This window comes from Bombus bifarius, unplaced genomic scaffold, assembly GCF_011952205.1.
Source record: "Bombus bifarius isolate JDL3187 unplaced genomic scaffold, Bbif_JDL3187 scf7180000008047, whole genome shotgun sequence".
Taxonomy (NCBI): Eukaryota; Metazoa; Arthropoda; class Insecta; order Hymenoptera; family Apidae; genus Bombus; species Bombus bifarius.
The window spans coordinates 743,120-756,893 of NW_022884413.1; the positions used below are offsets into that span (position 1 = coordinate 743,120).

General features: G+C 36.6%; 1 protein-coding gene across 1 annotated transcript in view; it reads left to right on the forward strand.

Annotated features, from left to right (window-relative positions):
* LOC117207855 (connectin-like) overlaps positions 1 to 13,774 on the forward strand; it is a 342,185-nt gene that overhangs the window by 63,619 nt on the left and 264,792 nt on the right. The gene's annotated exons all lie outside the window — the stretch shown is intronic.

Consider the following 13,774-nt stretch of genomic DNA (forward strand, 5'->3'; position numbering starts at 1 on the left):
AAAAAAATCATTCAAATTTCTAAACAACAAATGTATGATCGTAGACTTGTGATAATCCATCGTGAAATATTATAAATTGCTCGTTTCGACCATTCTGATAGATGCAGTGCTAAAGATATGATTAGTGGCCACTACGAGATCACTATCATGGATAACCTAATACTCTTGCACGCCACTGTATCTACATTTCCCTACATCAGGGATAGCACGATAAGAGACACCCATCTCCCGCTAATAAACTCGTCGCTCGTGCAAACGCTTACGATGAAAACCGCATAGCGCTCGGAATTACGAGCCGTAACGCTGAAAAGAGTGCCGTTCCCGCTCATTCAAGTTTCAAGCTGACGCAGTCCTATTTCCGCGCGGCTTTTCCGCGAGTATAGTCACCAGCCGATGCGTATCGACGCCCAGGCGCCGTTTACTCCTGCGCTATTTTCGTTTCTCGTGTGTAAAACAACCTTCCTCTGGTCGCCATCATTGTTCCTCCGGAGCTTTCAAAAATTCTGTATCGCGTGACGGTGAATTTCAGGTTGGCTGAAAAATCGTACGAAACCTCGAGTGAAGTATAACTTTGTATCGATATGATTCGTACGGGCGAATATTTTTTGCTTCTCCTGTGTATTAAGTTGCCCGAAAAGTTCCTTTCGTTTTATAAGGAAATTCTAGATGCACATATTTTGTTTTGTATTATTTTATCGAATTACGTTTGATCCACTTTATTCTATTACTACAAAATGGATTATACATAAATTCATGAAATAATATAAAATAAAAAATATTGGGTATCTATTATTTCATTTGTGAAACGAAAGAAACTTTTCGGACAACCTAACAGCTCTGTTCCATTTCTTGCTCTTTGTCGAACCGCGCGTACGAAGGTTTCTGAAGGTTCTAAACATTTGCAAAGGGCTTCTTGAAAAGGTCGTCCAATGTTTTAAAGCGCGTAGGTGTAAATTCCTATTCGTAAAGGCCATTTACAGGTCATCGATATTCCATTCGTCGGTCTTTTAAGCCACGTGAAAAATTCACAAGCCACTTGTCCATCTATACTTGTCATTTCTCCTGTGTAACTAAACGCATTATGAAAAATGAATGGCCATTTAAATATATAGGGTGGTTGGTAACTGGTGGTACAAGCGGAAAGGGGGTGATTCTACGCGAAAAAAGAAGTCGAAAATATAGAATAAAAATTTTTCGTTTGAGGCTTTGTTTTCGAGAAAATCGACTTTGAATTTTCGCTCGGTACGCGTGCACTTTATCACGCCTCGTTATAACGAATCTCACTGCAACATTTTCAGCAATTTTTGTAAGAATAAACTTTTTGATTACTTCATATTATTTCATTATGTATTCCTAATTTTCCGTTACGGCAAAAACAAACTTAAACTGCGATAATATCCATCTAGACAACGATCTACAGTGAGATCCGCTATAACAAGACGCGATAAAGTGCACGCGTACCGAGCGAAAATTCAAAGTCGATTTTCTCGGAAACAAAGCCTCGAACGAAAAATTTTTATTCTATATTTTCGACTTCTTTTTTCGCGTAGAATCGCCCCCTTTCCGCTTGTACCACCAGTTACCAACCACCCTGTCTAAATATCCGGCTATGTTGAATTTCGAACGAGTAGACTTTCAAGATGTAACGTGAATTTTTCGAACGCTACCTGAAATCTGAATTGATCTTTCCAATTTTCAAAGAGAGAGACAGAAAGAAAGAGAGAAATTCCTTTAAAGTCTACGATGTCTTCGAATAATTTAACGATGGAGGCTAATTGCTGTCTTAATTCTAAGCTACGTTATCCATGTCGTTCCCTTTAGTTAAAATATCCTACGTATCGTTTCAACACTGCAGATAATTTTGTTTCAGAAGAAGCTTTATTTCATTTTTTACTTATCGTTTCTGCGTTAACGTTAAGACATAAGATAATATCGAAGATTCTTCAAATGGAAGATCATTCGGGCCGTTAACTGGTCAGTGAAATTCTATAAAAGTTCATTAAAAATGGTAATTTCGGTGTGTTCTTATCAGCGAGTATAAACAGAATAAAAGTAAGAGATCCTTGGGATCGGAGAAGTGTGAGAGAGCAAAAAATTGCAGAAAGAAAGGAGGTATCATGGGTCACAAAAGGGAACGGAAGACTCTAGGTTGAAAGAAAAGTTAGACCGAAGGAAGGAAGAGAGGCAGAGAAGAACGTCGTTCTACATTGTTTGGAAGGCCACTCAAGATATCTCGAAAACTAACTTCTTCTCTCAGGTCTTCGAGCTCGTTACGATCCAAGAATTTTTTCATTCAACCGAATTATAAATTTTACCAAAAGCACCCTTCTAAATTTCCCAAGATAACACTAAAATCGAGTATCTTTTGTTACTCGTTCGACACAAGAAAACTATTCCTCTCAAAAAGAGAAGAGTCCACAGAATATAGAAAATTATAAATTTCACAAGAAAATTCATTAAGATTTTCCAGAATAAGAACACAACAGCCTCTCGAATAATTTTTGTTTACTTATCCAGTGCAAAAGACACCATAATTGAGAAACAAAAAGGAAAGAATCGGAACGATCAAAGAATCAATCGGTTTCAAAAGACTATGTATTAGGTTGTCCGGAAAGTGTCTTTCTTCCGCGAACGTGTTTTTTTACAACAATTCACCTTCGTAGAAACGTGAAATCAAATCTGTGAAATGTCACGGTGTTCGCCTCAACAGAACAAAATGGATCGTACGTAATTCGACAAAATAATATAAAACAAAAAACGTGCGTCTATTATTTCCTCATAAAACGAAAGAAACTTTTCCGACAACCTAATATCTCGTAAAAGGAATGCATCTTAATTTTCCAATATAACAACACGAAAATCTCTCGATAATCCATTTTCATTACATAGCCATTGCAAAAAGGGACCGCGGAAAACGAAATAGAAGAGAAACGAACGTAGAGCGTTCGAGACCCACGATCAAAATTCAATCGTGAATAATAAAAAGGCGAGGCAACTCGACCAACGCGCAGGATAAACCCACTGTTTTAATGTCTAATGGACAGTTATGCTTTTATTACCTTTCTTTCCGTGTCGCGCCCACTCACGCACGATTCTGCTTGTCACACGCGATCACAGCGTATATCCAATCATTGTCGCGTTCTATCGAATTAATTAGTCGCCAGGTGAATGTCGATTCACAGTTATAATCTAATTTCTTTTTCCCTCTCTTCTCGATTAAATATTATGTCGTTATATCGTCGTCGATCGTTCGAGAAACTTGGAATAGAATGGTGTCGCGTGCTTAATTATGCGCCAACGAAGGCGGCTTTGTGAGCGATTTCGCGGCCGCTGAAAATGCTATTTTAGAGGAAAGCTATGTATAATATCCAACTGCCAACGGCAGGGTAATTAAATTTCTACGTCGCTTCGAGCGGAACTTGAATCTCGCGGTCGATCGTTTATTGGCTGTCGTTCTGTCGGTCTGAAAGTTTCGAAAGTGTTCCGGATACAGTTCAGACGGTATTCCTCCACCATTCTCGTTGCACTGTTTCTTTCTTTTTGTTTATTTCTTTTATCGAGAAGTGGAAAGTAATTATTTTTTTCGTAGGACGAGCCAGGCTTTATTAGAGAATTTTATTCTATTTCATGACTAATACTTCAGACGTGTAATGTTATGGATCGTATTTTTTACATTCTACGGAGAAGTAATTTTAAAATTCAGCTCATTGTTAATTAATTTTATGTTGCCAAAAATTTTCCCTTCATTTCAGGGATTAAACACGTATTTTTCGCTAGTAATACTTTCACGTACCTACAAAAATTTGATACTACGAGAATGAAATTTGCAACTTGATAAAAATATGCCTCATTAAAAGATAAGGACGTTCTAATATTTTTCCTAGCCACTGTATATACCGGTAACGTAATTTTAATGACTAACAAAGACTCGAATTTTTCCTTTTATTATTCCCATACGTATGAAAATATTTCACGAAAATTTGAAAAACGATTCACGTACTACGAGAAAATAGAAATACGAAAGTTGCCAGTTTCGAAAGTTCGAAATTCGCGGAATTGTATAAGAACATTGTAGCCGCGACGCATATTCGAGAAAGGATAATTAATTATTTACCGTATAAGAAGAAACTTCAGAAGTTCCATACATATTCTGCTCCAACGGAGAACGTTGAAAGCATAATCACGCGATAATGACGGGTTGACTCCTGTGGGTTGGTCTAAATCAACGATGGAAAAAAACCTTAATTACACATTGATAACAAAGTGATCGTCGAATGGCGTCGTTGCGACGCTTCGACATTCTGTAACGGACGACGGTAGTAATTAATGTTTATTTGGTAATCAGCCATTACGGATTGCTCGAATAATGTCTCGTGCACAAATCTGTTCTACTAATTACGAATGTGACGTTCCACGTGATAACTGATATCGAGCAGGATGTAATTAGTGGGCCGTCGTTAGTCCCTCGTGAACTCGTACGGGTTGTCCTAAAGTGAGTTTGATCGAGAGTCGAGGTAACAGTTGGACAAGTGGAGTGCCAAAGATGCCCTTGCTTGATCTTGCTTGTTACGTGCTAATTTAGTGATTGCTAATGGCTTGATATCGCCAAGCTACTAAAACTTTTATTTGGACTTTTTAATTCGCTAAAGGTACGAGACGAGTTAACACATCGCGTTTTCTGTTAATTTCTCGAATAATCTTTTTAGTTAGGAATTTCTTGCTTCTTATTACATCGTTCCATTTCTATTGGAAAACGAATTATATCAGATTTACACGTGTGAAGATTAAATTCGATATGGACTAAAATCGATTAATTTAAATTGATTTCATGATTTCAAAATACGACAACTGAGCATTTATTACCTCTACCGTTAAGCGAAAATAGCATTATTTTGTTCAAAGTGAATTTAACAGTAGCGACGTACGATGGAATCGTAGTTAGAATGGTTCGTTAGTCACTGAGCGATGTTAACTCATTCCCTAAATCATCGTGTTACTAATTGTAAGACTTTCGTGCTCGGCAGTAGTTAAGTGTATCTTTTTACAATCTTTATATTTATTATCGTTCTATCTGTGTATTGGCTGACGTGGTAAAGCCAGGTATAGAACAGAAGAGAAGTAGCTAAGCTCATTCTGGTTATATCATCACGTTGGAAATTTATTGCTTTACCAGAATACTAAAACTATAAACGATTTCGTGTTTCCATTTCTAAGCTTACCTTGTGCCAAATAACTGGCGTGTTTGCATGGGTTGCATCTATCGGCGTAAGTGGTACATACATATCTTATATAAGAGGATGGGTGAAAAGACAAGAAGGAAAAAAATAGAAAAGAAAGAAGGACAAATGTGAAAAGAAGGAAAAAGAGGCAGGAGATAGAGATAGATAGATAGATAGATAGATAGATAGATAGATAGAGAGAGAGAGAGAGAGAGGGGGGGGGGGGAGGAAAAAAGAAAAGGAAAGGAAGAAAGGGAAACGAAGGGAAGTGAGTAGTGAGACGCAGAAGGAGATGAAGTGGAAATAGGGAAGATAAGGGTGGGAAAGAAGAAAAGAAAATGAAAGGGTAGTGGAAAAAGAAAGAAAAAGGAAACAGAAGGAAGTAAGGCAAGAAAGATACAAAAGGAGGAAATAGTACGAAGACTATCTGTCTTTGTTTCTGCAAGTTCTACTTCACTATCCAACTCTAAATTTTTCTTGCCATAAATTAATCAAGATTTTTAATCCTGCACAGCTTGTGCCTCGTCTGAACATTTGACAAATGTCTAACCATTAAAATACCTTATATTTTAAGTAATTACACCAACTGTGATTAATATTTAACAACCATAAGTATAATATCAATTAATCCAGCGACGGCTGCATTCGATTCTTCATAAAATAAATATACATGCGAAAACGTTTCAGAGATATTTTTGATATTGAGTTAATGCAATAATATCTGACATATGTAAGAACTATGTATATATGTACGTTAGGAGTGAATTTGAGAGATTTATGTGCAATTTATTTAATTAATTTGTATGTAATTACGTATTACATACTAGATATATTACACGCTACTTATGTACGTCTACTTACGAGTAAATTCATCCGCTAATTTAACAAGAAACTACACCGACTCTTAGAAATTCACAGGTGGCGCGAAGTTTAACAGCACCCTCCTTGGAAATTAGTTAAACGTGTCTGCGGAAGGATACGTAATTGCTAATTAAGTCGGCATTTCCGTCAGTAGATATTTTTACAACATTTAACTCGACGTGTTCACGTACAGACACACGAAACTTTGGATCTGATTATTAATAATTTCGTGCCGCAGGGATATAATTATAATCTTCGTTAATTTGTAATGAAATTGTTATTAATAGATAAGACCAGATTTCAGGCTTGTATGGCAGAAATAATCGCGGACAATTATAACAAACCGAATTCCTGAAATTCCTAATTAAACCGCAATCCAAATTAGAACGTATAATACTTGAAATATAATCAGCTGTGCAAAACTTCTAACTCGATTATATACACGGTGTACGTAAAATTGCGATGCAAAGTGAAAGTAAATGGAAAATGTAGAGTGACCATTTTTGATACAAGGCTTCGTTTTCGATAAAATCGACTTTAATAGAAAAGTAATACGAGTCAAGTGAGCGGAACTCCATAATCGATTTTCCCAAAAAGCAAATCTGTATCAAAAATTATCATTCTACATTTTCTACTGACTTTGCCACAGTGAATCGTTCCCTTTCGGTTTATGTCTGGCACACCCTGTGTACATATTTCTAGATGTCCTGTGTGGATATAATTGTGGGTATTTGAAGTGGAATTTTTTCGAAAATTCACCAGCATCGTCTCTCGCACGAAATTTTTAGATTTATAATAAGAACTGAAATAGAAAAAGTTTCATACATTTCCATTTTTTCGTCGCTCGAAATACGGAAAAGTCGCATGCGTTTACTATTTTTACAAAAGTATTGGTACGCTTATGGTATACCTAGAAATCTTTTATGCATATATAGTAGTCAGAAAAAGTATGTGTATCTAGTTGGATTATTTTTAGCATTGATTGCATATTCGATACCGCTATTTATATCCTGTGTTAATTTATTGATCGGTTTCGATTAGTTTCAAATTGTACCAGCGTATAATTGTCACAGTCGTGTCTACGCTACAGTGCTAGTGAGGTTTGAGAAAGTCTCGTACAATACGTGTACGCGATACATTCGTAAAAATTTTCTGTGGTAAGTGTTCGAATGCTTTGAATACTTTCGCGAGTACGTATGCTCGAACGTGAAACACACGAGCTGGATCATTGGCTCGTGAATTGGAAATAGTAATTTAACGCGAACAGATTTAACATGGTCAAAGGGCGGAACTTCCGGACGTTTAAACAAGCCCTTTAACCTGTGCACGATCGTCCAGTTACTTTTCCGTCTCTTTTCTTTCCTGTGTAGTCGGCTGCATCGTTGCATCGTTCACCGATTAGTATAAATAGGATCAATGAATTAATTGGTCCAACCCTTCGCCGGTCGTTAAAGTGACACACGCTGCCTGATCGGTGATTTAAGCTGCGATTTAAAGAGGAAGCCTCGTGACTGAAAGTACGCGGCTCCTTCGACTGTTCACTCTTTACGATTCGTAATTTAGAAAAGACCAGCTTCATAATTGTTCAATCGCTTAATTATCAACCGAAGAAAATCCGAAGACTGGATAAGTTTAATCGCTGTGAAAGATTTAGCAGAGACTGGCGAAGTTCCGAAAATATCGTTGCGATATTCCATATCGCTACCGCAATTTTGTTCATCGCTGCTGCTATTTTTAATCTCTTTGTACTCGATTCTTCGCACACTGTCGTATTACATCACTTTCTCTATGTCGTAAAGAGAAAATTACAGTCTATAACTTCGATTCCATGGCATATTTACCGGATAATGGCGATCATCAGTTTCACAAGGTATTTTTAGAGTTTCTATTCGAACAGCTCTATATCAACTTTCCTCTAGTAAAAGTTGCATATTAGAAATACGTAGAGCAGAGCGATAAACGTCGCTAAATATTACGTTCAGCATTCACGTCCATCGAGATCCAAGAGTTGCAAACGAATCGAACGTACAACTTCTACGGAGCGGTAGTAGTCGCAATGGTTCTGCAAGCTCGTCTCGTTCTCGAGCTTCTACTAAGTTATTTCACCGAGCGAGCAAACTTGTTTCTTGCCAGTTTGTCTCTTCGGTAACTGGCAAAATGTACTGTTATCGAGTTTCAGCTAGTACTAATCGTAATTCCACATTTCAAATTCCTCTTTCTATCCAACCAATTATGTTCTATAAAAGTATGCAAACTGGGAAAGTTAAACTTATTGAAAATGAAAGCAGACCTACATATTATTAGGCTATTGTTACAATTTCACGTCATTACGTTCTCAGTTCAATTTATATGTAATTAAAATTAAGTATTCTATCGTATCGATTTTACAATTGTACGAATTTTCACCGCGTCCTATTAACGAGTGATCGTCGACCTGGTTTCTGCATCGTCTTTTGCTTCACATCGCGCGAGTCTTTTATTTTCTCGATCAATTTCGATCTTCCTCGAACATAGTCAAGTTCTCATTCAACTATTGCTTGATATTATTAATTAAACGTTTTTTGTTCTATATTATTTTGTCGAATTACGATCCATTTTGTTCTATCGGGATAAACACCGCGACATTTCACAGACTTGCTTTCACGTTTGTATGGAGGTGCATTGTTGTAAAAAACACGTTTGCGAAAGAAAGATACTTTTCGGGCAACCTAATAATTTCGAATGAAACAATTTTCTATTTTCAACTTGTCTTGCGTTTCTTACGCTACCATTGATCCTCGTCGATTCCTACAGCGTGAGAGTGTAAATTTTGATAGAAAACATATTACGATCAAATCCTTTGCCAAATACACGCGCGATAAAGTTCGACAATGATCGAATATCACAGCGTAGAGGTTAACTCGCCTATTAAAATTTACCAATTTCTTCGCTTATACTCTTATCCATCTTCATAATCCGTATCTCGCTGTTCGTTGAAACATCGGAAGGAATCAAATTTTCGCGAACCTGATCGATACACTACGTCTTGCGAGAAATATTCTCGTAGAGAAGAACGGAGATCGAACTGCAATTAATCTTGGTCGGTAGTATCTAAATGCATCGATTTCCGTTTTAATACATAGTCACGATTCGCGAGGGAATCCCCTCGAAGAAAAATGACGCCGCTGACAAAGGCTCGCGTTCCTTCCTACGAAATTTATTCCGATCGCACGCCTTTCCTGTTTTCGATGCATTCCATTCCCGAAATGAGAATAGAAGTCGATGCTCGATACGATATCGGCCGTCCTGCGATTTATTCCGAGCCGGCTGAGAAACACAGAGGCGTTAATTCTTCTTCCTTGTCGCGTCTCGCGAATGCAACAGCTTTTACAAAAGAGTTTCTTGTTTTTGTTAGCGTGTATTCGGCTGGCCCTTTGTCTTTTTGAATCTTTATAATTTTTTTTTTTTTTTTTTAGACCAAAGAATCTGTATTTATACAGGAAAGTTAACGATTCACTGAGTTCTCGAATTTAATAACTGGAAAAATAAAATGATTTTTAACTAAATTTGCAAGATAGTACGAAACACTAATATCGGCAGTAATAATAGCGTTGAACAGACGTTGTGACATATTCGAAGAATCCAAACTAGTAAGTCGATAGTAGTTTCTCTGATTTTTGCATATAAAAACACGCAAGTTCTACTTTTCCAACTTTTATTTGCCTGGCGTATGGCTTTAAACGCAAAGTCCTACTTAACCGTTTGAGTCGCAAGCAGCGCGATCGCGCTGTTTAGATTTTGTGTCGAAAAATGTCAGTACATTTGAACGCTACGGACGACCGACGATATTTTGTACTTCATTGTTATCTTGTGAATAATTTTTATGGATCAAAACTCGAAATATTTATAAACTAATAGTACGCATATATAATACTATAGACGAATTTCATAAAAATAACAAATATGACGAGCGCTATTGCGCCGTTTGTTTCTCTTCGCAATCGATTAAGACATAAGCGCTATCGCGATGTTCGGGGTTTTTCGACCCTGTTTTTTCAAAGACCCCTGAGATTCAAACGGTTAAATTATCAGAAACTCGATCCATTTTTAGTCAGTATCATTTTACTATATTATTCTATTAGATTGAGACAAACGATAAAAGATATCTCCTTACAAAACTAGTGGAAGATTCTATGAGTGACGTGAGATTCTATTGTCAGAGTATATCTTTCTTAATTGGACTCGCTGGAATATTTCCAATGAAACTATCAAGTTATGATGGACGAAAATAATGAAAGATATTTTAGCAAGAGGATCGTGAAAATAGCGAAAGAGGGCGAAAGATGGTGATTGACACGTATCGAGAGTAACGAAGACGAAAGAGGCTGGCTGTAAAAAGCCAATTTTCGTGAAGGTCGGTTGGATCGTTAGAAAATAGGTAATCACGTTTAATTAACTAGATCCGGTTGACGCGACATGACAACGTGTCAAGAGGATAGGACATGGATGGTCCTGGCTTCGACAAAACACCACGTGTCCTCTATTTCGTTGGATTATGATTTATTTTAACAAGCAACGTTCGTAATACCACGCTGGAAGTGATATTTATACCGATAATATAAATCAGAAAAGTAATTAAGGAGCTTCGGTGTTTTATGGGTCGGTGGCGCGCCAGTTGCCGCACTAAAGGAACTTTTCAACAAATTTCGTTTTAATTTATTCTTGAAAAGCGCATCGACCCACTGAGTTTAAGAGAACTTGCTACGCTACTCAAAAGATTAAGAAAGGGGAAAAATAAGAGGGAAAATATGGAGAAGTAAGGGAAAAGAAACGAAAAGGTTAATTCTTATTATTAGCGGAGATCGAATTGGCAATCACCGGTCTATTAATTACTTGCCTCGCTTTTGAGTAAAGTATTTCATATTTTCTGCGATTTGTAATCTATAAACTATAATCTATAATTTATAATCTACGAATGCTTTCGTACTTCTGTTAATTTATCAAAATCGTAACGCGTTTCTCTTTCGGTTAAAACATTAAACATTTTCAGAGATTCATAGTCTCCAAGCGTCCTTTCATGTTTGTCAGACCATTCCGAATTTCATTTTGAAGATTTCAAACTTCCAATTCCAATTCATTCAACGTGTTCTTTCATATTTTGCATAAAATATGCGTTGTTTCTTGAAATTTACACTTTCTAAATTATTTCTTATTTTTGTTAGCACACTGTTGGATTATCGAACAAATTAAAAAATTCTTATTCGGATTTGTAGCACTTAGAATAATTTCATGCGATAAGGATCAAAATACCGGGAGAGAAAATAGAAATATACGGTGTAAGCAAATTTAAAATAAGATTCGATCTCAGGTGACTTAAGTTGGATTTTGTGAGCTTGGTTTTAGTTAAGGAATACGATCGATTGTTTCTTAACCCAAATGGAGGAATCTATTTTTAACCGAGTATTGCTATTTGTAGCCCGCAAGCTACCATGATGAAGGGTGATTCTTCTTCCGCTAATAAGTGCAGCCTTTCCTTCCTTAATGACTGTACTAAATTCATCCAACTAGCTTTCTTGTTTCTCTAAAAGCCTGCTTTAACGCCTGCTCCAATTCATCAACCTGCAATTATTAGCCTACCCGTATTAAAAATCGATCGAACTACCGATATGGAAAGTAATTTACAATGAAATGTGTTCGAATATGAATATTGATAATCGAACCGAAGCGGCATAGTGAAAAAGGTAGAGAAGTAAAATATCACGCATACGTTGAAGCCAGAACGATTACGAAGATAATATTTTTTCAGAGTTTGTAAATTCTAATGAAATTCCTTACAAAGAAGTAACAGAAATTTCCCACTTTATAATTTGAATAATTTTCTAAAGTTCTAAAAATTTCATAAATTTTATTAACAAAACTAAAACAAAGAATTCAGAGAATAAAATATTTGCAGTAGTCTTTAAAAAACTGTTATCTAAATCTTTATATTTCCGAATGTTCTACCTAATTTCTATACGAAGAACATTAAAAGTTCTTCTTAGTTTCCTAATATTTAAATTAGAACTTTCTTCCAAATATTCTACTTACTTTTACGATACGAAAAAAAGTGGTTATCGTTCGTAATATCAAGAAATCATAAAAAATGTCATTTATCGCTTCATCTAGAATTTATCGGACTTTCTATCTCTTCCATATTTGATTACACCTAAAAATCCTTTAAATCAAGAGCATCTGTGGATTCTTTATCTCGTCATTCTGTCACAAAAATTGCCTCGTTTTCGACGCTAAACGTTTGTACACGTCGACCGGTCGAATGAAAGTTTCATAATTCGGCATCGACCCCTGCAGCTTCGCCCAAGTGTTCAAAGATTCATGGCTCCTCTCCCCTTGGTTCGTCGACAGCCTGTCATCGCCCTCCACGCCGGCGAACGTTTCACGGAGACGATCACGCAATCGTGATCGACGACGATCGTCCGTCTGTCTCCTACTTTTTTTCCCTTCCCTTTTCCTTTCTATTTCCATAGTGTCTTAACGTGTTATTTTGCATACAAACGCCACGTTGCCTTCGCTTGGAGAAACAGCACGAGTAATTTTTGCTCGTATTATTTCGTTCAACAAGAAACAGCTCGGAAAGTTGTTTGTGCGTTCGATTAACAACGCTCCAATCTCACTGTCAATGTTCCACTGTTTTATTAATATCGTAGATTAATATCATAGATCATGTTTTATTAATATCGTAATATTAACAGCAACAAATGCTAGGAACTTTTCGAACAACTCTTAGACATAATTTAAATTTTATTAATTTGTAATTAATCGCTAAACGTTCGCTTTGATAAAAATAGGATGTAATTTTATCGTAAATCACGGTTGAAATTGAAATTCTTTCTGTTCCTCGAAATGCAAGTTTATAGCTTGTTTGGACGATTATAGATCGATTCAATTCAACTTCATAGACAAAGTCTATTACGTAAGAGCGTACCGACGATATCTCAGCAAAAACGAGCATATTTCTAAAGAAATGTAATATGGATGGAAAGTACACCTAAAACACTAATACGCTCTCACTTAATAATCGGTCTAATCTCCTACGTTATCGATTATAGTTTAGCAGCAACGTTTCGGCGTGTTCTCTACTAATTTTGTAGCGTACAATACAGGTAGCGATCTGCATATTTTTCAAATGCGATTTATCGAAGTTTTTAACTTTAAAATACCTTTCAATTCGTGCTTCGTAACAGACCGAACATTTTTTTGTGATTTACGTCGGGTGACTGGAACGGTCAGTCCGACATAGTGATATCGTGGGAGGTCGTTTGAAACCGCTTAGCGTACGCCACATTCATCGCGGAAAGCTCTGTTCCTTCGAATCTGCTCTTTAAATAATTTAAACTTGAAACGAAACCGAGATACAAGCCATTGCATATTCGAAAGGAGTGCACATGTTTAGATTATCACAATTTCCCTCTTATTAGCTATCGACTTTCGTAAATATCGTGGCTATGTTCTTGTACGAAAGATCGTAGAAGCCAACAGACAATAAAATATAAACCGCGTAATAACGTAGTTGAGATGATTTAACAATCATAATACAATGGTTGCGAGTCGCTTGTGATCCGATTATGAGACCTGCGTGCACTTGTTCGGGACTCCCTTGAATTCCGAACCAATATAATACGAAAGCTGATTTTGTCGTAGCTAAAAACCCGATTAAC